The sequence below is a fragment of the Pongo abelii genome, chromosome 12, assembly GCF_028885655.2.
Source record: "Pongo abelii isolate AG06213 chromosome 12, NHGRI_mPonAbe1-v2.0_pri, whole genome shotgun sequence".
NCBI classification, from domain to species: domain Eukaryota; kingdom Metazoa; phylum Chordata; class Mammalia; order Primates; family Hominidae; genus Pongo; species Pongo abelii.
In genome coordinates this window covers 77,807,274-77,833,149 of record NC_071997.2, presented here as the reverse complement: position 1 = coordinate 77,833,149, position 25,876 = coordinate 77,807,274, and the positions used below count along the sequence as shown (strand labels likewise).

The 25,876-nt window shown below is 42.5% G+C and overlaps 1 protein-coding gene and 1 long non-coding RNA gene across 11 annotated transcripts in view; one reads left to right on the top strand and one right to left on the bottom strand.

The window, feature by feature from the left end:
- SPTBN1 (spectrin beta, non-erythrocytic 1) overlaps nt 1-25,876 on the top strand; it is a 212,449-nt gene that overhangs the window by 113,920 nt on the left and 72,653 nt on the right. The gene's annotated exons all lie outside the window — the stretch shown is intronic.
- LOC129057541 (uncharacterized) lies at nt 11,083-25,066 on the bottom strand. 2 transcript variants are annotated; one of them, XR_008522136.1, is made up of 5 exons: nt 24,862-25,066; nt 21,802-22,609; nt 18,129-18,312; nt 12,061-12,133; nt 11,083-11,406 (listed from the first exon to the last, which is right to left on the bottom strand). It is a non-coding gene; the product is annotated as an uncharacterized LOC129057541 (long non-coding RNA). The 2 variants fall into 2 exon arrangements; XR_008522137.1 differs by lacking the exon at nt 21,802-22,609.

The following is a 25,876-nucleotide window of genomic DNA, read 5'->3' as shown; positions in this document are numbered from 1 at the left end:
GCGAAGTCTGCGGTGAAGAGTGGTGGGGGTGGCCAGGAGAGCAGTGGAAGGGAAGTGGCTCAGAACCTTGTAGTGGTGGTTTGGCGTGCCTGTCAAGGGCTGTCGGACGTTTTCTCTCTCATTTCAGGAACAAGGGGGGTGGGAAACACATGGGCCATGGATTTGCATAAACCAACAGTCAAATCCTAGCTCTACCAGTGACTTCACTGAGCCTCATTTTCTTCATGGGGAAAGAATAAATAGCCCTTAGGGTGGTTGTGAAGCCTAATTAGGTATGTTATAATTGTATTAAGAGGATGACCAGTTCATTGTTTGTCAGGGAGTTTTCTGGTTTTAGTGCCAAACATTCCACATCCAGGGAATCTTCTTCAGTCCCAGGCACACTGGGTGGTGGGTCCCCCAGTTATATATGAAGATACCTACTACTGTTCCCTAATTGTGTGTATACACACACACACACACAAACACACACACATACATACATATACATATATAAAGGGTTTCTGGAAGCTGGCTGCCTATTACTGTGTACCTGATACTCAGTGGGTATTTGTGAACTCCCAGGAGGGTAGTGTGTGTGTGTGTATCTCTGTATTCCTTCTTAGGGATGGCATATAAATAAATGTTTCATGAATAAAGGGATGAATGAGTAGGTAAAGTAATGTAAGCAGTAATGCATATGTTTTAAAGTGACTTAGCTGGGTTTCCTTCCAGGGGCCTCTTCCCTGAGAAAAGAGCCACTTAATAAATGATGTCTTGAATGAAAGAATACATCATGAAAATAATTTTGTCCATGATATGGCTAAACTAAAACTTCAGGAAGGGCTTAGGCTGGGCCTGTCTACTTTTTTTGATAAAACGAAATTTAATATGACCCTAGTGACAACCTCCCCTCATCCCCTTAAAGCTCAGATTTAGGGAACTCTTGTGGTTGGACTCTCACATACTCCCTAGGACTCTGCTGGGTGCTGGGGAATTTACTAATAAACTTTGGTGAGGAGAAGAGGAGAGGAGAGGGAAGCCATGGTACTAAGGTACTTAGACAGACAGAAACAGTTCCCTAGAAATTAGACATCGCATTGTCTTTTTTCCCCCCTTTCTTTTGAATGGGATGGGGCAAGAATATTTGGACCAGGATAAAGTTTTAAGATGCATTTACACTAATGTAATCAGGTTACACAGCAAAAAATGTAAAAAATGTACCCTGGGAAATTGAAATCTATCCATTCTTCTAGGTGTGGCAGCTTATTCACATTTTTATGTTGTATGACCATAAAATGAACACAGCTTTTCTAACTGCGAGTGTCTTTGCTTACAGAGATAACAGTGTGAGTAATACTTTGCTAGAAGCCAGGCAGTTAAATCACACTCTGAGTAAATAGAGGCTGGGCTTCAGAAACTTAGATAACACATGAATGTGCAAACTTGGTCTTTTAAACTGAAGACATATCTGAAAGAAAACTGCTTTTGGCCCATGAACTACTTTCCCAGCCCTTTGTGCCTCCCAATCTCTGCCCCCCTTTACAAAAAATCTTTGTTTTTCCTCTACAAATATACATATATGATTTCAATTTTGAGACGGGATGTTATTTTTTTCACTTGAAACACAAGGAAGCAATTTTTAAAAGTCATACTCGTTCAGCAGTGGGCTTGACTGTAGCCAGTTTGACTAGGAGTTCTTGGCCACAGAACCATACACTGCAGTCTTTATCAGGGTAGTAAATTCAGATGGGTTTTTGGAAAGGGAGAGGGCTGGAGTTGAGGGAAGGGCCCTAGAGCAGTGTGACCCACGGGCCCAGGAGCAGTGTGAGTGGGAAGGGGCTCTGGAAGCTGACTGCCTTTGTGTTTGCCACAATGTGCTGGGAATCAGATGGGAAGGCAGGCCCAGACCCCACCAGATACTCATCTCAGCCATTGTTGTCATTAAATGACTCCAAAATGACCTTTCTTACCTCAGTTTCCTGTGAGCTCATAGTTGTCTGCAGATGTGAATTATGTCATTGATCTTTGCTCCCTCTTTGCTTATAAGGAGTAGCTGTTCTGCTCCATGTTTCTGGAAGAGGAAAGTGATGCACAGGTCACTTAGTAAAGCAGTCCCCAGCCTTTTTGGCACCAGGGACTGGTTTTGTAGAAGACAGTTTTTCCACAGACAGGGTGGAGGAAATGGGGAGTTGGTTTCGTGATGAAACTCTTCCACCTCAGATCATCAGGCATTAGATTTTCATTAACGAGTGGTAACCTAGATCCTTTGCATGCACAATTCATGATAGGGTTTGGCTCCTATGAGAATGCCGCTGCTGATCAGACAGGAGGCAGAGCTCAGGCAGTAATGCTTCCCATCCACCACTCACCTCCTGCTGTGTGGCCGGTTCCTAACAGGCCACGGGCCAGGACCAATACCGGTCTGTGACCTGGGGGCTGGGGACCCCTGACTCAGTGATTCAGCAGTTGATTTGGGTGCCGTCTTTGTTCCTCCTCCCTCAGTGGGAATTCACAGTGTAACTCATTTGCTAAGGTTTTCTACGTTAGAAACAGAACTCCTATTGGACTACTAGGAGACGTGGTCATTAGAATAATTATGATTCTTAGTATGACTCAACCCCTTTTTAATATTCAGCCTTATGGAGGGCCTCTGCCTGCAGCTCTTTGCTCAGGCACTAGGGCCACAGGGGTGTAATTTCTATCTCTGCCCTCAGGAAGCTCACAAACAAGTCAAGAGACAGGAAAACGGATCCTATTTTTTTAATGGGATTTGAATGGATGTATTTATGGGAGGGGGGTGCTTTGTACACCTGCAAAACGGAGAACACCTGCCCTCCCTTCTCCTCTGGGGTTGCTGTGAGAATCAGTTAGAACAATGTGCATGAACCCTGTATGGAAAATACAAACTCATAATCAAATCTAAGAAATTTTTGTGGGAGGACACAAATGTTGGGGTTGTCTTTGTTCTCAGGTCCCCTCAACTGGTCTAATGAAGGAAACAGACACCTTTCCAGTAACAATAGCCAACATTTATTGGACACTTGTGTACCAGTCTGTGCTATTTATGACATACATTATCTAATTTTGCAATCAGAAGAATGCTAGAGATAGGGTCAGGTGTTATCTCTGTTTACAGATGAGGAAAGCAAGGCTTGGAGAGAATGCCATACAGTTATTAGTGTGGTGGAGCCGGCCTTTGCACCTGGCTGTTGACCACGCCCTAGCATTAAACCATTACCTCACACTGCCTCTCCGAGATAGTTATCTTCTTGGGATCATTTAGGTGTGGCAGGATCTGGAGGGAGCAGTTGGACCCAAGTCTCCTAGCAGCAACCTGCACATTTCTTGAGTCTGTTTTGAAACAACTTCCTCAGCCCTAGCTGCGCAGAAAGCATCCTCAGAGTGATGATTTTTATCATGTGGTTTCCTTCCTCCAGCCTTTGGAGGTCAGGTCTTCTCACCCAGGGTCAGAAAGCCCATCAGTTGCTGATAAGCTGCAGCACTTGAGTCACAGGGTGCAGGCCTGTGTTTAGAATGGGTCATGCTAATGTCGGACACGTGGGGAATCAGTGATCCCGTGAGAGCTCGATCAGTGCAGTCTGGTTTGGAATTGCAGGTCACACCCTTCCACCACTTTGCTCATGTGTCTACTGATGCCTGTGATGTAGTTAGTTAAACCACTGACTTCTTTCTCCTGCATCAAACATGACTTTTTGAAAAAGTGTATGGGGGCTTTCCAGCATGAACCAGACATAAACCTGGTACCCTCATGAACATATTATTTATCCGTTCAGTCACCCTGTGTGCTAGGTGGTATCATAACTGCTTTGTGGATTGAGGAACCTGAGGACCAGAAAAATGACTTGAGGTGGCAGCCTCATTTAGCCAGCAAGTAAGAAAATGGGTGATGGTGAACTTCTGCAGCAAGAGGGGGCCGTTTTCAACATTTCTGTGAACTCAAGGTGTGTGCTTCGTCTAAATAGGTGGAGACACGTAGGAAGGCATAGTGTGTACATCCATCAGCACATGGATAGATCTTGAGTTTTTTTTGTTTTGTTTTAAATCCAGAGCATTGTGTATTTGATCATTCTCAGAGATTCAGCCTTATTCACAGGTGTTAAGTGTCACACCTAACCTAGCAATACAATACACAGCTGAAAGAAACCAGTCAGGTTTTCCCAATATCAATTTCTTTTTGTTTTCTTTCCTGCAACTCCAGAGGATTCAATAATGTCAATTTCTGATAAAGCTTTTGCTATTGATGAGTAAATTCTTCCATGAAAAAGATAACAGTCTGCTAATTTGCTTATCATTGATGTTGCAAGAGCATAACATTGGAGGGGTGACTAATGCATCTGCATATCTTGAAGGACAAAACTGACGTCCACCCACTTGTGGATACGACATTTGGTAAAAGTAACTAAGGTAAAATTGCCTAAGGGCATCTAACTTGAGCCATAGCTTAAATTCAGGTGATATTGAATGTTGACATATCAGGATTCTTTTGTACACAGAGACGTGGATATAGACCCACTGGTAGCTATTGCAAAGGCTCTGGATTTTTAGCTGCTGGATGAAATACCTGCAGCTGAACATCTGTTACGATGCCATTAAGCAGTGACTCAGTGGCATGAAGGCTCAGTTTCGAGGTATCAGGGACTCCTTTGAATCTGTCCACAAACTTCTCAACCAAAAGGAGAGGAGAAATGTGTACAGACATTTGAGAGGCTGGGTCCCAACATGCCTCTGCCTAGGCAGTCATGGGAACCTGGTCCTTTCTTCTGACTGAGACAGGAATTAACCTGTAGTACGAGAAACATGGTTGGATGGGTGGTTAAAGCAGGGCCTAGACTTCGGTACAGTTTAGGTTATGGTAGCAGGGATAGGGAGAGAGGTGGATGATGGTAATGGTCTGTGTTTTTTTCCTTTTGTCACTCAGATCCAGCTTTTTTTTTTTTTTTTTTTTTTTATTGAGACAGTCTGGCTGTGTCTCCTAGGCTGGAGTGCAGTGGTGCGATCTTGGCTCACTGCAACCTCTGCCTCCTGGGTTCAAGCATTTCTCCTGCCTCAGCCTCCCCAGTAGCTGGGATTACAGGTGCCTGCCACCATGCCTGGCTAATGTTTGTATTTTAGTAGAGACAGGGTTTTACCATGTTGGCCAGGCTAGTCTTAAACTCCTAACCTCAGGTGATCCGCCCACCTCGGCCTCCCAAAGTGCTGGGATTACAGGTGTGAGCCACCGCGCCCGGCCTTCAGCTCTTCTTTCTGCTATTGCTTCGGCCCAATTAATAACTTAAAGCTGGAACGTTGATGTCAGGTATGTGTAGGTCCAGGAAAACAGCTGTTGGCTCTGTTACTTCCATTTTTTTTACTCTATACTTTGAAGAAGTAGTACTTTCTAGAACTTGTACTCAAAACTCAGCTGACAAATCCTAGAAGGCCGTTGCTTATACGCTCTAGTTGATGCATCACAGCTGCCTGGCTGTGAGAATGGAGTAGTGTGTACCTCTTAATTAGCCAAGAATAAGTGCTTTGGAAGAAGGCAGGATGACTTTTTAGAACCCATTTTTAGCTCGAAGATCACTGAGGGAGCCATCAGATCCATCCACCTGTTCAATCAATATTCAGCCAGCAAGTGGGTGTCAAGGTGAGCAGCTTACAGTGCTGAGCACACTGGAAACACAGGTGTGTAAGGGACAGCCATGGTTTCAAATTACGTTCTGAAAGGGAATACTAGGTAAGTGATCCCAAACATGCAAATAACATTCCTTGGTCCTGGGATGTGGGGGAAGCATTTTGGTGGAATTGACATTGATTGCAAGTTTTTAAGTATGACCTGGGTTAGATTATGAGATGATGGGTGTTTGGGGGTAGGGGTGTACAGAGGGAGTCATGAAACTATGGGGGATGTTGGGGAATGGCTAGAAGTCTACTTGGGACATCATGCAAGTTTTTTTTACCCTTCCATTTCATTTGTTAATGCTTATTATTAGTTGGGGGTTTTGCCTCCTTTTTGTCAGCCAACAGCCAGCTAATCTTGGCACAGGTCCAGGGAATCAGGTGCTGCTTAGCAGCTGATGTTGGTTAAATGACCTTGGACAAGTGACTTGCATTTCAGTTCTCTTACCTGTTAGAAAAGGTTGTAGATCGTCTGATACAGATTTGAAGGCCCCTGCAAATAAATGCATGGCCGTTTACCCTGGTCACTTTCATTTTACCGAATGTGCTCCCCCAAGGCTCTTCGGGGTAGATGCCCACTGCTAAAACACTAAGCATTTTTGGCTTCTCATGCTTTGGGCTCACAAAATCAGTCCTGTGGGAAACCTAACAAGCTACCAAGGAGAGGGAAAGCAAAAGAAAAGGTATATGGATTCTCATGCAAAGAGAAAAGGAAAGTAGGTCCCTACCTGAACTCTAACCCTGTATTGGTGGTGGTAGTGATAATGGTAATAGCAGGCAAAACTTCTTGATACTCCCCTTGTGCATGCACTGTCCTAAGTACTTTGCAGTATTGATTCATATGCTCCTCATAGCGTCCTTGTGTGATAAGTGTTATTTCCATTTTGAAGATGAGGAAACTGAGGCACAAAGGAAGCTGTGCCCAAGGACACTTAGCTAGTAAATGGAGCCAGGATTCCAACCCAGGCAATGCGCTTTGGGACTCAATTTTTAACCATCTTGCTGTGCTGCCTGTTGAGCATTTTTCACCTGGTGCTTTTGTAGATCCCACATTAGGATTTTGTTAGGACCCCGAGCAACCTTGATTTAGTGAAAGCAGTTGTTGAGAGGTAGAAATTCCTGATCCTTTTTCAATCTTAAAGGATTTGCTGAGACTCTCACTGTTCACTGGTGCTGGTAACAAGGGGCAGCATGGTGGATGCCATGTAAAATTCAAGTCTTGCCTGATCTTGGAGGACTTTATTCCCTTTTCTTTGGTGGTACTTTGGAGATTCCAGACTATAAAGGACTCAGCTGACAGTACAGGCTCTCTTGATCTGTATTTTCCCAGTATATGAAATTATTTGTAATGTACCCTTGAGAACCTGGAATAAAGTGTACTGGCACTGAAGTAGAATCTTGGATTTAAAAGTAGTGTTCACTGCTGCGTCGTTGAGCATTTGCTACACAGAGAATAACCTTGGAGCAATGTTCAAACGTGATGGCATTACCTAGGAACATGGAGTTAGGCCAGAAAACCACATCTTAAGTTCAGATTATTGGAGATTGCTGATTTTTCTTGACTTTAAATATTTTCGACTGGTTGAGTTGTTTGTTGGTGTTTTTGGGCTAAGTGTTAGCCTTTTGTTGTGTGATGTCCCTGTGTGAATAAAATGGATAATCCCTGTTTCCGGTTAGCTGCTGCTGCTGCTGCCGCCAAGTATAAGTGAAGACTTCCAGCTGCGATTTGCATTGTGTTTTCAGGCCACCTTTTGAGTTTCCCCATAGCAGATGTGAAAACTGTTTCTAAGAGTTCATCCTTACGTGTTCAGCCTTACTTGTTGTATCCTAAAACCACAAACTTGATTTTGTTCCCATTCATTATGCTCTATATTTGGCATCAGTGAGGCAAGTTATTTATATTTATTGTTTATACCCTGCCCACTTCCAGAAATGATTTAATTTGGCCTAGGCAAGTGTCTCCTGATGGGGTATGTGTGTGTATGTGTCTGCGTGTGTGAGAGAGAGAGAGAGCGAGAGAGAGAGATAGTAATTCTGATGTGTGTGTGTATGATGCTACTTCTGCCACTTCAAGAGTCCAGAATCATAAGATTCCTAATAGGATTGTTGGGTTGGTGAATGCTGGGTTTGTTCTCTTCTTTGCCCTCCCTGTCCAGGAAAAATCTGAGTATCTTTCTTAGGAATGCCTAACACTGCTAGACTGAAAGGTGCCATGTCTCTGTTTTTCACAAGAAATTTTCTTTTGAGGATGCTATAGAGAAGCCCTCTGGTGTGAATGTATTAGGCTGGTGCAAAAGTAATCGCGGCTTTTGCAATTAATGACAAAACTACAATTACTTCTGCACCAACCTAATATATGTTATATATTCCCATTTTGTTCTTTTCAGAATAAAGCTTCCTAGGAGTTTCTCTACCTCATGACCTCTTTTACCTTTACTTTTGAGTTGCAGTGTTCTTAGCTCATAGAAGGAGCTTTGACGGCACATAGAATAAAGTATAACAGCTTCCGTTTGAGCTGAGGCATCCCTCGGGTATAAGAATGTCACCCAGAGATCGAATACAGTGCCAGGTTATCAACTACCAGTTTTTGGGACTGATTCTCTGCTCATGTGTGACCATTATTTGGGGAAATCATATAGTACCACAAACCAGAAGTTTCTGAAAACACCTAAACTCCCCATCTTTCACACTCACCCATAGGGACCATGGCCCCCAGTGAGGGGCAGTTCGTCTCTGTATTGGTAGCATTAGCGCACGTACTCACTATAGCTCTCTTAATACCTGAACTGTGGACAGACCAGATCCTCACTGAGCTGAAGCACATTGGCGTATTAAGGGAGCCCAGCATTGCTGTTTGGCCCTGCTTTTGAACTGGGAAGATATATTGCTGCATGGAGTTCTGAAAAGTACCTTTGTTAAGTCCTGGGAACTCCTGTTGACCTTTGGATTTAGGTAAAATGTAAGTCTTAGGAGAATTGATGAGAATGTAGGAACCAGTTTTAGCCAATGCATTAAGACTAAAATGCCTCTATTGTTTGTCAGGCTTTGCCAGAAAGTATAGTGAGAGAGAGAGAGATCCTAAAACTCTGAAAGCAGATAGCCCACAGCAGTTAACTGTATTGACTTTGGAAACAGGTTATAAACCCAAACCTCTGCTGAACTTGAATGGGTGTTTCTTTTCTCCTTTCTGAGGGTAAAAGCTGCTGGTGAGAACGGCTCTCTGGTGTTGCTAGGACAAACCTGTATGACCTTCTTTATGTAAATAATTAACCGGGGAATATTTTCATTTACGTTAAAGCCATATATGAGAGAGATTTCCAGGCTGGTTCTGACAGCCTCTGGCCCCACTGGAGAAGGAAGCCAGCACTGAAAAAATTCAAGCTTCCAGTCACACAGAACCTGAGAATATTCTCGGACAGCAGTGGCTGTGAAGCTGTTTCTTTAAAGTAAAACCCCATTTGCAGGTTAGTCTGGGGTGACTTTACTGTTACATAGGGAGTAGATTTGTTTCTTGATGGTTCATTGAGTGGTAGAGAGGTTAAAGGTAGAACTAACATGTGGAACTAAAAAGCATCTGAAACTTTTAGCAAACCAGTAATATTTAGAGGCTTCTGCCCACTCCGGGTAGGCATTTTTATTTTGTATACCCATACCAGCTTTTCACATCCTGTTTCTTGAGAATACATAAAAAGCAGACTTCTCCACATTGTCAGGAAAACAATTCGAAGCCCAGGTCTTGTGAATTGGGAAGACCACTAGCATTGCCATTAGCTGCTTATTTGTGTGTGTGTTGGAGGGTGGATTATAATCCAAATATATTCATATTCTCACACTTTAACCAAAAAAAAAAAAAAAACTCCAAAATCTTCTCTCTTGCATTGTTTATTGATAGAATGGGAAACTTACTGCCAGTAACTAGTTAATTCTGAAAGGGTTAGGGTTTGTACTGTATGCTTCCAAAAGTACAGGCCTGGGGGAGCCAATATGAGAGACACACATAACCAAAAATTTGTAAAAACTTTATTTTTAAATAAAAATTATAGGCCGGGTGCACTAGCTCATCCCTGTAATCCCAGCATTTTGGGAGGCTGAGGCAGACTGATCACTTGAGGTCAGGAGTTTGAAACCAGCCTGGGCAACATGTTGAAACCCTGTCTCTACTAAAAATACAAAAATTAGCCGGGCATGGTGGCACACACCTGTAATCCCAGCTACTTGGGTGGCTGCGGCACGAGAATCTCTTGAGTCCGGGTGGTGGAGGTTGCAGTGAGCCGCGATCACGTCACTACACTCCAGCCTGGGCAAAAGAGCAAGACTTGGTCTTAAAAAAAAGAAAAAAATATATAAATATATATACACACACTTTATATATTTTTGTATATAATCTCATACAACATGTTTTGAAATACGCATGCATTGTGTAATGGCTAAATTGAAAGTTAATACATAACAAATTTAATGATAATACAAGTGTAGAATGGACAACAAAGGGGTTGTGCATAATCGTCAAGTACTTCTCATTAGTAAAAACCCTTTTCATTTGCTTAGAATTGAGGAGGAGGGGATGCTCTAAATTCAGGATTCTCCACAGGAGCGTCCGTGAGACACACAATGCTGACTGTCCCACTTGCCCAGGACATGGGTATCCTTTGGTGCTGACAGCATTTGCTGCTGCTTTCCAGGGAATCATGGCTGACCTTGAACTTCCACTGCCTTTGGCCTGCTTTGCTCACTCCTCCTAGGCAGGCAGGCCGACCCTTGGGAAGCTCAACATTTGGCCTTCATGCTTTGGTTTCTTTGCCCCCTTTTTTTGAAACTTTTATTTGCTCTGGGACCACTTTGAGGTTGAAGGTACAGCCCACAGTTTAAGAAAACTGTCCCAAACCTGAGCTAATAAACAAGAGTAAAAGCCTTTTTCTCTTGTCATTACTACTTCCTCCTCACTGACTAATTAGCCAGCTGCTGCAGGTCTCATTAAACTTCATTAATCCTAAGCATCTGTCTGTAGGAACTGCCTCAAGATAAAAAGAGGAAGCTCCACTAAACATTTTTGTTGCTGCTGCTAATTACCACAAGCTATGCTTTTTATTAATTAATGGCTCTACTTGCCTCCAGATCCTATTGAAGAACTTTGCCAGACAACAGGCACTTCATTCTTCTGTAGCTGCAGACATGCTGCTCTGTGGTTTGGTGCATGGGGTACCTGTAAATTATCAGGGCCGAGAATAGGGTAGCTCTGGAAACCAAGGTAGAGAAAAAAAATACATCTGGAAGTCTAGTTATGTGTAACTTGAACTTGCTCAAAGCCTTCAGTTGACACTGATGCTTTTTAAAAACATGCAGTGATAAATTATTTCATCACTTTGCTCAAATACATGATGGCAAAACAATCACAAAGCTAGTTTTCTTGACTCACAGCTTCCAGGGTCTTAGAAAGCATTTTATTGGGGGGTTGTGATGCCAGAGCGTAAGGGATGTTAAAGGTGACACTTGAAGATGTCGATCTTGGTTCTGGTCTGGTGGTTCCTGAGAGCAGGGACTCCTTGAAGGTGCAAGATGAATTACACTCCTCCCAGGTGTCAGGCAGGGGAGAGAAGCACCCTCCATTTAGAAATATGGAGGATTAGCCGGGCATGGTGGCGGGCGCCTGTAGTCCCAGCTACTCGGGAGGCTGAGGCAGGAGAATGGCGTGAATCCGGGAGGTGGAGCTTGCAGTGAGCCGAGATCCCACCCCTGCACTCCAGCCTGGGTGACAGAGCGAGACTCCGTCTCAAAAAAAAAGAAATATGGAGGATTCTTTCTGATGAGGGCTTCTGCACTGAATTATGTAAAACTCCCATTTTGGAATTGTCAGGAATTAAGGTTGTAGGATACCTTAAGAGATTTAATTCAGTGTGTTCCATTTAGGTTGGGGGGAAACTTACTGAGCATTAAGGCTTGAACCCCATTTCATATCAGGTGGAGCCAAAGATCCTTGCTAATGTAGAACTCTCTGTAGAGTGGTGGGGGCTATCAAGTCAAACTGCTGGGACTGTGCTTGCTTCGTGACTGTGGGCAAATAACTGAATTTTTCTAGGCTTGAATTTGCTCTTATACAAAATATGTTTGGTGGTAAGAGTACCTATTTCACAGAGTAGTTGTGAGAATTGAGTTTTAATGAAGTGCTTAGAAGAGTACCTGGCCCTAGTAAACACTCAGTAAACCCTGACTATAGGGGTGGACATGGAAGAAGATAATTTAATTCCTCCGTCATCTAGGACCATGCTGGAGCCCTTCCACTTGTATAGCTGAAGCACTGGTGGATCAGCCCCCATTCGCCTCTCATCTTATTCCTGCAGCTGCTTGGTGATGTCCCCTGGACTCAGTTGTCAGCTCTGAAGCTTTGACCCCTTGACTCACCTCTGGTCAGTTGGTCCCACAGTGCTTTGCTTGATCCTCTCTGTTGCCATCTGTTCCCATGCAGTATAATTACCTGTTAATGAGGCTGGTGTCAGTAAACTGTAAACTCTTTCTGTGTGTATCCTTATTTCCTACTGCTTAGTAGAGCAATTTAAAACCTTTTTAAGAATGGATTTGCTTTTCCTGTAGATATAACCTGAGGTGGAACCCCAGTAAATCAAGGGTATGAAATGTGAGCTTTTCTGACCAAAGTGTAGGTGAGAAGATACCTGGAGGCTGACCCTGGGCTTTGCTCTTTCTGCATCCCTTGCTAGGAACATGGTTTGAAAACTACTCCCCTGGCATCCTGTAGACCTCAGTGTTTCTTCAGTGAATGTCACTTTTTAAAAATTAATATCCTCAGTGTCTCCATCTATTACGAGGAAGTATTAATGTTTGTTTGCCATATTATGCTTACAAATGTTATATAAAGTTAACTACCAATTTAGTATGCCCCAGAAGAAAGACATGAAAATTCAGGGTGGCATTTTATTTTAGCGTATTCATTGAAGGCAGCAGTACACATAGGACCTTTCGTGATGCCCCAGAAGGGTATGTTTTCCTCCAGTGAGTGCTCTTTTTATTCCTACTCATCAGTCCCAGACCCATCGGGTGAACCTCAATTCTCTTATCAAATAAAAAATCATTTCATATTTTCCCCTTAAATGGGAATGCTCTTTAAATTTTTCAAAATTAATATGTGCTCCTAAAAAAACAGAAACAGAAAACCAGCAGTGTATTAATAGAAATACAGAAGTGGAAATGCCTCCTGTTTTTGCTTCTACTCCCTTGAGAGAAGACGGTTAATAGTTTGGAAGATATCCTTCGATATCTTTTTATGCAGTTACTTACATTTAAACATATATATTCATAGGATCATACTGAATATTATACACTGTTCTATAAGGGACTCTTGCATTCAGTAATATTATATGGCCACTTTCCCAAGCCTGTATGCTGTAGGTTTTCCTTACTCTTTTTAATGCATACATATTATTCTTTTATAAGGATGTCCCGTATTTTAATTATTCAACGTATTGATGTATAGTTTCTAGTCTTTTCTGTTTTGCTGTTGCTATTCTGACAATTATTTTTTAAATCTGTAGTGCACATTCTGTACATCTTCTTGCACAAGTATTTCTAGAAAACAAATATCTATAGATGTAATTAGTAGATGGGGGAAATACATACTACAAATTTTGATACCACTACTTATTACCTTCTCACCAACCACATGTGAGTGTCGTAGTTTCTCCACACCTTCAGTAGGTGAAAGGATTTGTCTTTCAAATGTTGTATAGAATAGGGTTATAGTTTATTTTCACCTACTTCCACCTAGTCCTGAAAGTGGATCCTCTGCTATCTGCCACCCCAGCAGAACATCTATAAGTTTCCAGTCCTTCCCACCCAGATCCAAGATTATTATCTTTATGGAGGCTGTTGAGAAGCAGCCAAGGTCATTATTAAACAATAAAATGCCCCTGAAGAACAAATCAGCTAGAGCAAAAAGCTTCCTAGGCTATGTTAAGGTAGCTGAACAATAAGACTACTCCTAAGACAATATTGGCTTATTGTCTCCCTCTTTACACCCAAACTGACAAAACTACAAACAGCCAGGTCCCCACACCCGTTGGAAGCACCTGACTTTTTGGAGTGGGAGATAAAGCCTTGCGTGTAGGGACAAGGGAGAGGTGGGGTGGGAGGTTTGCAAGTGGAAGCATTCATGGATGTTATAAAGATCTGTATTCTGTTTTATGGGAAGAGATTTGCATTTAAGTTTAGCAACACTCTGCAAGAGGTTTACATTTCCAAAATAAATAGAACAACAGAAAAACACATCTCCCCATTTATGCCCTCTTGTTCAAAACTTTCCTTTTTCATTTGAAGAAAATTAAATTTAGACAGATGACAAGTTTTAAGCTTAGGAGATTCAATATGACCAAGGCCATACATTGTCTTGTATAAAAGTGTGTTTAAAGCTTTGGTTTGTGTTCCTATAATGCAAAATAGGTTTTGATTTAAAGTAACAACACAGAACACTCTTGTGTTCTGTGAACTGTCAACTGCCCTGCCCTCTTCTGATCAGTGTGAGGGATCTTATGGTGCTACCTTGCCTGTTGGCTAGTCATCTTGGGGTTGAATCTGAGGTCATTTTCTCCTCCAGTTTTTCTGTCCTCCTTTATTAAAACAAGGCGATGTACATTGGGTACTTACAGGATTTGTCCACCAAAACTCTGTAGTATTTGGCTTTGAAAGAAATCTTGTATAAGCACTTTATGTGTGAGGTTGAGGAAAGCCACAAAGGAAATTAGCAGAAGTGTTTTTCAGTGTTTCACCCTATGTGTAATAACTTTCTCTTTTACATGTTAAGATATCTTTAAAGTAATTGAATGGTAGCTGAGTATCAATTGTCTAATGCTGTGAACTCTCATGGAGTCAGAAATTACTCCTTACATTTTTAAAGAGAGAACTCTTAATGCTTTTAGATGTCCTTCCCAGTGTCCTTATATTAGTTACTTAATAAATGGTTGCTGTGGAGTAACCCAAGATGAAAAAATGACAGGCAACCTTTATGGCTGAATGTTGGGTACTAGTGTTCTGCCTGGAATAATTTTTCAGGCAGTGGAATAGTTGGCTGAGTTGAAAATATAACCGTGGATTGGGTCAGCCTATCATTCAGTAAATTACTTCCTGAATGAACAATACTCTGTGAGAAGTGAAATTTTGGGTTACACATTGGGATATGATATCACTTAGAAAATAGTGCTAAACTTTAAAATTCTTTAGTTTCAGAATTTTCTAAATCAGGGAGTGGCTTGTCAGTATAAAATTATACATTTTGTTTTTTAATCTTGTCACAGTTGTTCGTTACTTCTGAAATCCAAGTGTGGTTTGGAGACGACTTTACCCCACTCCTCCCGAAACACACATTGGTAGTCCGTGGCTTACTTGCATAGACAACTGTGATTGTGGAGTTTGGCACTGGAATTGAGACAGTCGTATTTAATTTATCAATCTGTCGTTTCAACCCTGAACATTTCTACAATGGGTTATGGTCACTGGCCAAAAAGGGTTTAGGTGATTCATGTGTAATGTTCTTCAGAACAGAAGCCAATTTTTAAATCCTTTTGTATTTATGTTCATTTATTTTTAAATATAATTCCTCTTCTCATTAAGTGGAATCTAGTCATAATTCTATAGTTTCAAGTGATAACTTGGCATTGCTGTGGCTTTCTTTATTCCAAAATGCTAATCCTTTGCAGATAAATTTATACATGCTGTATAGCCTTATTTGGAGGACTTCTGTATCTTAGCTTATCTTAGATGGGAGCTTCCATAATTCATTCAGGGATTGATTATTTTAGTCAGTGCTATACTGTCCATGCACAGTAGACAGCTCTGTGTGGTGGCTTTAAGTCTTTGACGCCCCCTCTTTCTGGTCTTTGTGTCTTTCTGGTTTAAAAGAAAAAATATCCCTCAGACCTTAGCTTTTTGGATTCAATGAATTACTGTTAACTTTTACATCCTCATTAAATAGGAGAGCTGTCGGAAACTGTCACGAACGGCTGGAATTGGTACTGTTATCTTGCTGGCGACGTCAGCTTCTCTGGGCATCTGTGCAAAAACATTGAGGTAGAGCAGAATCCTCTTCTATCTTGAATGTCTGAAAATAATGTGACTGGTGTGTTTGAAAGAGTTCTATTTTTCCCTATTTGCCCTTAATTATTTTGGCCTTAAGAATTCCGGAAACCTGGAGTAGATTGAAAACCATAATAAGCAACGGCCAGGGAGCATGTTATTTGATTTTTTAGTAAACTACCTCTGACTAGCTTACATGCCCCATAGAACATTAAGGCTGCTTTTTGTGTGTATTGCATGAAATAAGAAACATCACAAATTTGAATTCCCTCTCAATACCTCTGCTTAATCCAAGGCTCCTACAACAAAAGCCTACCTTTAGCCCTTGAAAATGAAGTAGAGGATTTTATCTTTACTGGTGAATTTGTGTGCCACATGGGAGACTGGTATAGAATGTAATATTTACTGCTTCTTTAATGTTGCTTAGGAAAAATATCACACAGACATCTCCCTCTTCCATATGTTGCAATTATACTACTTTCATAAAGTCTTGAGTGCGCCTGTTACGGTTGGTGCCCTTTAAAACATTCTTTTCTACTTAGTCTGTATTCGTGTTAACGTTCTGCCATTCTGTGTTAAGTTCTGCCGTTCTGTGTTAAGTTTAATAATTAAGTGTATGGTATCTATTTAGTTCTAAGTTTTTCCTGACTTTTAAGGGCATTGCAAGTTACCCTCAGCCCACCTTGGATTGAAGTCCCCTTCCATGGAGGACTGGAGGAGAAGAGGTGATGGTGTATGAAGTGTCCATCAAAGTAAGAGCTGAAGAGCGTTCAGCTTGTGGGGAGGGCTGGGAAGTTGGAAGATCAGGCCTCAAGCTGTTCCACCCTTCTCATCCTTTGAAGGTGAGGGTGCAGCCTTGAGGTCTACCCTGTGGTGATTACCATAGTTTGTCCCTCCTGACAAATGGGGTGGCACACTGTCCATCCCGTAAGTGAAGGTAGCCAGATAAATAACCCCCTCTGCTGGGGAGTGGAAGGGGCCCCGAGTTCACCCTTTGACTGACCTGACATGTGGATATCACTTACCAGAAAATGCATGTGGCTACTGAGCATTAACCTGGCAACATATTCAATAGCAAAATTTAAAATAGTACCCAGTGTGGTGCCTTGTTCATAGCAAGCACTTAGTACCTATTTGCTAAGCTGATTTTGATTTGAAATGGAGTCTAACAAATGGGATGTGGGATCAACAGTATTATTATATTGAAATGTTTTAAACCAGGACATGCCAAACTTTTTCTATAAAGGACCAGATAATAACTGTTAGGCTTTGTGGGCCACATGGAGTCTCTATGGGGTATCATTAGCATCCTCCCCTTCCTCTTCCTCCTCCTTTTAGCCACCCTCTTAAAATGTAAAACCTGTGTATCTTCCAGGCAACATAAAAAGAGGCTACTGGCTGAAGTTTGCTGACTCCTATTTTAAATTAATCTTTTAACTCAATCTGAAGGAACTGACCAGACATGAATGGTTATAAGTTTTTTCTTCTTGTTTTGGGGAGGTAATGTCTTGTTTTCTTCAGGCAGTGTGGGATGGTGGTTGGAACTAAATAGATACCATCCCACACTCCCTGTATGGGATGGAGTGCCTCAGGTACTTGGGGGTTCTGTAGGGTTCAGATAAATGTGGGCTCTAATTCTGGGTGTTTATTTGCTAGCAGCATGCCCTCGGGGGGATCCCAAAACCAGTCTGTGCCTCAGCCACCTCAGTTAGTTAGAAATAACAGGCTGTAATGAAGGAGGGAAAGTGAGTGAAGATCCTAACACAGCATCACTAGCGCACAGCTGGGCTTATTTCAGCCTTTGCCCTAACTGATCAGTCACTCTGGCTGCAGTTCCCATCCTGTAGAGACGGAGAGTAGCAGGTTAACAGGCTGAGGATACGACTTCCTGTATGTGAAAGCAATTTGGAAGCATGCTACCCATTTTTAGTCAAACACAGTGAACAGTTACTGAGAATTTTATCACAAGGTCCTAATTCTGTTTTTTTACATTTGCTTTTTCCACCTGGTTTTGGCACCTTACACTATTGGTTTTTTTTGTTTTGTTTTTTAAAAAATATTTTTAACTTTTGTGGATACATAGTAGATGTATATATTTATGGGGTATGTAATATAGGTATGGGGTTTTAATATAGGTGTGCAGTGCTTCATAATCACATCATGGAGAATGGGATATCCATCCCCTCAAGCATTTATCTTTTGTATTACAAACAATCCAGTTATACTCTTAGTTATCTTTAAATGTACAATTAACTTATTATTGATTAGCGCTCATCTTAGAAGAGGTAGTTGTGTTACTTTGCCTCTTATTTTTGGAGAAAGCCCCCATCATAACCTCAGCTCCCTCCAGAGTCTTGGCTTCTTATGGATTGTGACTTTATGCGGCTCACCTTGACATACGACTGTGACAGAGGCAGGACCCTGGTGACAGAGCCTCATTTCTCAGTTATTGTGGGTCTCCTCTCAGAAGTTGTCCCTGCAGTGCCTTGGTCTCCACATTGGCAAACTGGGGTTGTGCCGCTCAGAAGAAAGGCCCTCTGGAAGCTGCAGGAGGGACTGCCCAGCGGATGCAACCTGTAGGTGCCAGGTCATAGAGAGCTCATGGTGGGTTTTGTAGTCGGCCCATCGGACAATTACTAGCAGACAATTGCATATTTGCTTCACGTGCGTTTAGAGCAAATATTTACATGTGTTTTGTCCATGAAGCAAGTTAAACAGTTAAGGAAACTATTTTAACTCAAATTCTATTTTTATACACATCAACAAACATGAATTTAAAGCCTTCAGACTAGTCCGTCACAGGGAGGACTTCAGTCAAAAGATTAGTTTCCTTCCTCTTGCTGCCTCAAGATAACAGTTGGATTCTCTGTTATCAATACAGCCAGCTGCCTGTTTCCGGCTTCCTGCTCTGTGTATTTTGCATGTTACTCATGGGAAATGATTTATTTATTTTTTCAAGCTAAGGCATATAGGGGGACTCCACCCTACCACTATTCTTTTGTTTTGAGTTAGGATCCTTTTTTATTCTTTATTTTAAAACAGTTCAAGAATTGAACTTTAATATACAAATTGTTAAAGTTGCAATAAATTAAGTCTTGTGACAATTGACCTGATTGGGTCATGTTTAAATAATGTTGTAATATGTTACAATAATGTCCTAATCACACTGTTGTGTATTTTGCAACTTCACTTTACCGTACAGGTATGTGGTGGCAATTGCCCAGAGATAAAACAAGCAAACAAAAAACAGAATTTGTCAAACATTTTAAGTTGGCTCTGGACCCATTTTAGTCTGAATGACAGCACCACAAAATTGCATTTTTATCCGTATTTCAGACATTGAGGAAAAATTGCAAGAAGCAATTCACCTGTCAAATATTTTTAGTGCTATACAATGACAACATTTAACTGCTTAGGGCCTGTCTTTGTGATTTGAAATTTCCCTCCTCAACAATTTCAGTGAGACCACCACCAACAATAAGATTTATTGAGAACCTAGTTGTTGGACACTGGAGGTTTGCTGCCTCATTCAACAAATGTTTATTGTACACCTGCTTTATGTCAGGTATGTGCTAAAGCTCTAAACAGGAATAGGATTGGGCCTTTGCCTCTGAGCCAACTGCAAGTTAATTGAAGAGAGAGGACACAAGATGTATAATAAAAAGATGAGAGAACACATCCCATCAAGTGATGACTGCTGACATCTGATAGGAGAAGGCCTCTTGGTAGAACTAATCTTGGCTGGATCTTAAAGGAAGGGTAAAAGAAAACTGCCTTCCAGGTTAGAAGAATGATAGAAGCCAAGATGGGAAAAAGCAGTGTGCAAGGTGAGAGTTCAGAGCATGAGAGTAAGACCTGTTAGGTTGGAACAAAAGACAGCGTGTCAGGGAAGTTCCCAGGTGAAGCTGATGCCTTAGGAGAGCCTGTTTGGGACCTTTCAATGCCAGGTTCAGAGATTTGGACTGTCTTCTGGATAGCTGGAGTCCGTTGAAGGTTTTGGTGCAGTGCTGCAACTTTGAAAAACTGCTGTTTGAGGAACATGGCTATGGTAGTGATGTTTAAGGTGGATTAGAATGCGGAGAGAGGCCCAAGGCAGGGGAGTTCAGTTGGGGTCTGAAACCACCCAAATTGTGGTGAGCTTTGTTCAAAACACGCAAAAATAGATTGTCAAAATTATTCTCTTAGCAACTGATCTTGTACTTCTTTGTAATGTCTTTTTGTTATTTTTTAACTTTTTATTTTGTATCCCCAGCTAGATTTCTAGTTCATTGAGGGTAAGAGACTTTATCTTAGACACAGAGTTTTAGGTGTACAGTATGCACTTTGTAATATTGGAGCTCACTAATACTCTCAATTTCAGATTAGTCAGCTAACACAGTATTATCGATTTAAATAGTGGGGATATGTTCATGGGATGATTGCTTCCTCCCCTTTTGATTTCTTTTTAGCTTCCATCCCTGTAATTCCTTTCTTTGTTACTTTGAACCCAAGTCTACACCTAACTTAACTATATGTCTGTGCAAAGCAAAAACTACATGATTGCTGTCTCTTACTTAGGGGGTAGGCCATTATCTTAGCACAATTGAAGAGCCTGATAGAAAATATTACTGGGTTATACCTGCAGGTTCAGACTACTTGAAAAATAAAAGAAAGATTCCTTCTCCTAAGCCAGGTATAAATTCAGTCTTTAGGGGAACAATGAATAGGGTCTTTTGACAGTTCCTGATTCTATATTTCCCTTTTTTTCCATCTGGAGATGTTCCATGCCTTCAGGCTTTCCTTCATTCCTGGCTCCCATCCCTTTCCATAGCCAGAACTGTGGCATATGGTGAATATAGTTGTGTTTAGCACTCTGTGCTGAGGGTATTGCAGAAAGATGCCGTACAGTCATTTCCATCATGCAATGCCCTTCTGCTCATCAAAGCTATTTCTGTATCCTCTAACTTGACTCACGCTAACACAGTGTTCATTTTTTCAGTTATAGCAAATTCTCCAGAGTAAATAAATATGGGGCTGGGTGCAGTGGCCCACACCTATAATTCACTTTGGGAGGCTAAGTTGGGAGGATCAGTTGAGACCAGGAGTTTGAGGTCAGCCTGGGCAATCTAATGAGACCCTATTTCTACAAAAAAAAAAATGAAAAAGCCAGGTGTGATGGTGCATGCCTGTAATCCTAGTTACTCTGGAGGTTGAGGTGGGAAGATTGCTTCAGCCCAGGAGTCCAAAGTTACAGTGAGCTGTGATCACACCACTGTACTCTAGCTGGGGTGACAGACTCCTTCTCTAATAAATTCATTGGTTAATTAATTTAAAAATATAAATTAAAAATTTATATAGACTCATTACAGCCTTTCAATATTTATCACAGTCATTCCCTAAAAAGAAAAGAAGTAGATGTTATGCTTCTAGAAGAGGATGATGGTGGAGAGGATATTCACAGCCCTTTTTTTTTTTTAACCATTAAGCAAATGTGTTTCTCAGTTCTAAATACTTCATACTTTTTTTTTCTTTTTTCTTTTTTTTTTCTGAGACAGAGTTTCACTCCTGTTGCCCAGGCTGGAGTGCAATGGCGCCATCTTGGCTCACCGCAACCTCTGCCTCCCGGGTTCAAACGATTCTCCTGCGTCAGCCTCCCGAGTAGCTGGGATTACAGACATGCGCCACCACACCCGGCTAATTTTGTATTTTTAGTAGAGATGAAGGTTTCTCCATGTTAGTCAGGCTGGTCTCGAACTACTCCTGACCTCAGGTATTCTACCTGCCTTGGCCTCCCAAAGTGCTGGGGATTACAGGTGTGACCCAACGTGCCCAGCTACCTCATCCTTTTTTTCTAATACATCTTCTGAGAATTTCAAGTTGTTCATCAGAAACGAAACAACAAAAGATAGTGAATCTCAGTATATGACAGGAGAAGGTGTAGCTATGCATTTTAATCCCTCTTGCCTGACTGGAGTGGGAGAGAAAGAGCCGAGGACCTCACCACTACTGGCTGGTGACACTTAGCGGCCCTTAACCTCACTCAGCCTTGGGCTTTGCTAGAGTTAACTCTAGCATCCCACCTACCTGATAGTTTGCTGTGAAGATCTAGTGAGCTTAGAGAAAGTATGAAGTGCCATTCAGATGCATGGCAATGCGGACACACCATCTTATAAAATTCCGTCTGGAGGAAGGAGCACCATACTAGGATTTCCCTTATAATTTACTCCTTCTGGGAATCAGAATCTGATGTAAATGTTGCCACTCACTTGAGGGTGGGTTTCTTGTCTCAGTAGTTCTCATTGACAGTAGTTAGCTAATTTACTTATATCTGAGCCTGTGGAACGAAAGGCTGAGCTGGTTGGGTCTTCACACTCAGAGCCATTTCTGGTTCCTAGGTTCTCAGGGCTCCAAGATCATTTTGGTAGAATTTGTGGTCCTGAGAAGCTTATTTTGAGACCATTGTTAGGAGCCCTTCTTTGTGTCTCCCACCCCTGTCATGTCACAGAGACAGCCTCACCACGTTCCTCCCACGGAGGGCTGCTGATTCTTTTTGTCCTTTTTTCACTTTGTTTTCCACTTTCCTCCCTGGACTGCCAGAGCTGCAGCTGCCTCGAGTCCTGGGTTGTGTTGGTAGGTAAGTGATGTCCAGGCTGCCTAGAGGTGGGGTCCTCAGGCATGATCTTGAATCCCACTTGTACCACATTGAACAGCATTGCAAAGAGGGGATGGTGAGAAGTGTTTGAACCTGAAGGCCTTTACATGGAGAAGTGAGGAGACCTATTCTGCGTACTCTGAAGGTGGTGCAAGCCTTAGTGGGCCACAGAGACAGGTCTAATCTTGATGGAGACAGCATCCCAACAGATGGAGACTTAACCCAATAATGCAGCAGACCCTTTACAAAATAAGGACTTGCGTTAGTTAGGATGGTGAGATGGTGGGTGATTCTAAGTCTTGTATCATGGAAACACTTTTTTTTTTTTTTTTTTTTCGGAGACAGAGTCTTACACTGTCACCCAGGCTGGAGTGCAGTGGCATGATCTTGGCTCACTGCAACCTCCGCCTCCCAGGTTCAAGTAGTTCTCCTGCCTCAGCCTCCTGAGTAGCTGGGATTACAGGCGCGCGCCACCATGCCCGGCTAATTTTTGTATTTTTAGTAGAGACAGGGTTTCACCATGTTGGTCAGGCTGGTCTTGAACTCCTAACCTCATGATCCGCCCACCTCGGCCTCCCAAAGCTGGGATTATAGGCGTGAGCCACTGTGTCTGGCAGAAACACTTTTTTAAATGTTGTGCATGAGGCATTATTGCATAGTGAATGAGAACCCGGGCTCTGGAGCCAGCCTGCCTGGAGAGTTGCTAGCTCCTGCCTCATGGGGCAGTTGTGGGTATTATAAGTACAGTTAGCCCTCTGTATCTGCAGGTTCCTCATTTGTGGATTCAGCTGACAACAGAACGAAAATATTTGAAAAAAAATTAAGAATACAATAGAATATAATACAAATAAGATGCAATATAGCAACTATTTACACAGTATTTACATTGTATTAGTTATAAATAATCTAGAGATGATCTAAAGTATACAGGAAGATGTATGTTGGTTATAGGCAAATACTATATACCATGTTATATAAGGGACTTGAGCATAAGGAGTTTGGTTTCTGAGGGAGGTCCTGGAACAAATTCCCCGTAGATAGTGGGATTAGATACTGAAGGACGACTGTGCCTGGGACATAATAAGTGCTCAGTGAATGCTATAATTATATTTTAATAAAAAAGAAAAAAACAAGTCATTTTCTTTCCATACAACTATTAAACAACCTTCTGCCACACACATAATTTCCTCTTATTCTGGGATTTTTAAATAGCTGGCCCAGGTGTTGAAGAAGGGATTTTTTGAAAGAAAAGTGACTTATGTAACTTCTAAGTCTTGTTCAGTCCTGAGATTTTACGATTCCATGACCCTCTGGTAAGTTTCTTTTTTTTTTTTTTTTTTTTTTTTGAGACAGAGTTTTGCTCTTGTTGCCAAGGCTGGAGTGCAATGGCACAATCTCGGCTCACTGCAACCTTTTCCTCCTGGGTTCAAGTGATTCTCCTGCCTCAGTCTCACAAGTAGCTGGGATTAGAGGCATGTGTCACCACACCTGGCTAATTTTGTATTTTTAGTAGAGACGGAGTTTCACCATGTTGGTCAGGCTGGTCTCAAACTCCTGACCTCAGGAGATCCACGTCTCAGCCTCCCAAAGTGCTGGGATTACAGGCGTGAGCCACTGCACCTGGCCAATTTCTTAAATGATTTGAATTAATGAGACTATTTCTTTGCTGGAGAAAAGAAGGAACTAATTTAGAGCAGTTACAACACTCTGGGCACTTTGATGTGCACTTTACCTCCTCTTGTTTGGTGCTGGGCAGTCTTTAGATGAGTCCTTATAATATGTAAGCTTAGTAAACTGCGGGAGGGTAGGGGGCAAATATAGCTAAGAGATACCCCCAGAGGGCAGGGACACAGAAATGCTTGTTCCTTGGAGGCACCACTTACCAAGTTTGGGGCAGGGCTGGTTGGGAACCTCCTCAAAGGTTAAGCTGTATCAGCTTCTTGGGGAGAACTTGATAACAGCAATACAAGGCCCAGAAAAGGTAAATGGAGAATGGAAATGGTGTGAGGCGCAGAAGTGCCCACCTCACATCGCCCAGACCCAGCCCGCCCCGGCTCCCTGCTGCTGGTGCTGCTGCTCCTCTGCCTTGCAAAGGGCGTGCCCTTGGTGGCGTGAGTGGGCCTGAAGGCAGGGCATTTCTGCTGCCTTCGAGCTGACCTGCAGGTCATCAAAGAGAATGATGAAAGAATAGCAACCCACCTTGGAGGGGTGCTCTCTGGGGAGTGTCTTCCAAGATTTCTCAACCTAGCACTGCTGATATTTTGGGCCGGATAATTCTTTGTTGTGGGAGCCATCCTGTGTACTGTAGGATGTTAAGCAGCATCCTGGGCCTCTACCCTCTAAATGCCAGTAGCGTCTACCCGTGAATCGTGACCATCAACACTGTATGTAGACATTGCCAAACTGCTGAATGTGCCGAGGAATCAAAATTGCCCCTGCTGGAGAACCTTGGGTCTAAATAACCAAACCAGTATGGAGCTTGTAAGTGCTACCTTTTTGTATCACCACTGTTGCTTCATGCTCATAGGGCTGGAAGTCGGCTCACTGCCCTCTGCTGCCTCAACACCTTCTCACACAGCTAGCCCCAGTCGCAGCAGCTTGAGCTTGGAAGCACTCCTGGATTGCCTTTCATCGTCCGTGCCAAGGGCCTCCTGCTCCTCCTCAGACTGTCTGGCCCATCTCCCCAAGCCTTGCTGGGTGGGGAGTGCAGGGATGATGTCATTGTGCCTTCCCAACATGGGTGGAACAAAGGAGGGAGTCCCCAAGGACCCACAGCCTGATCCTCTACTGAGCCACCGAATAGATTTCTTTTCCCTTCTGTCTCCGTCCTTTCCGGCTTCATAAGCATTTGCTGTTCACCAAGTGCTCCATTGTAAGAGGACACGCTAGTTGACTGGGGCTTTGTGTGTCTCTGTTGTGTCTGTTTCCTGCCCCTCGTGTGTTATGAGGGTGTTGATTCTGGTCTGGTCCCTGGATGGAATCTTCTGTGTCTTTTCCAATGTGAGGGTGTGAACCGGAGGAACTTAGACCCTGCGTGATTTTTCCAGCACTCTTGCACTTCCTGGAGCCTGCTCCTGACTCTGTGAGGAGAGTTAGAAGGGAGGGGAACAGGAAGAGAGGGCAGGAACACAAGAGCTTGTTTTTTTATTTTTGACATCTCTTCCTCCTCTTCTTTCCTCCCACCTACTTTGAGTTTCTAAGAACCATGGTAGCCCTGGGGAGCCCTCCCGGCACAGATCTCAGTCTGTTTCAGCTCTTTTCTCTGCACCCACCCATGACCTCTCCATTTGCCTCTCTGTAGGGAGGAGGGTTGGGATTGGGCTGTAACTCTTTAGGACAGGGCACTAAGGAAGTATATTGACTGTTGTTTCTGGCAAATCCTCAGAGTTTCCTTGTAAAAGAACCTGTTAATTCAAAACCTGAAAGAAGTCTGGGTGCTCCTTTAGTGAGAGATTCACCCAAAAGAGTGACAATTGGCTGAGGAACACATTGTGTGCTTGTTTATTT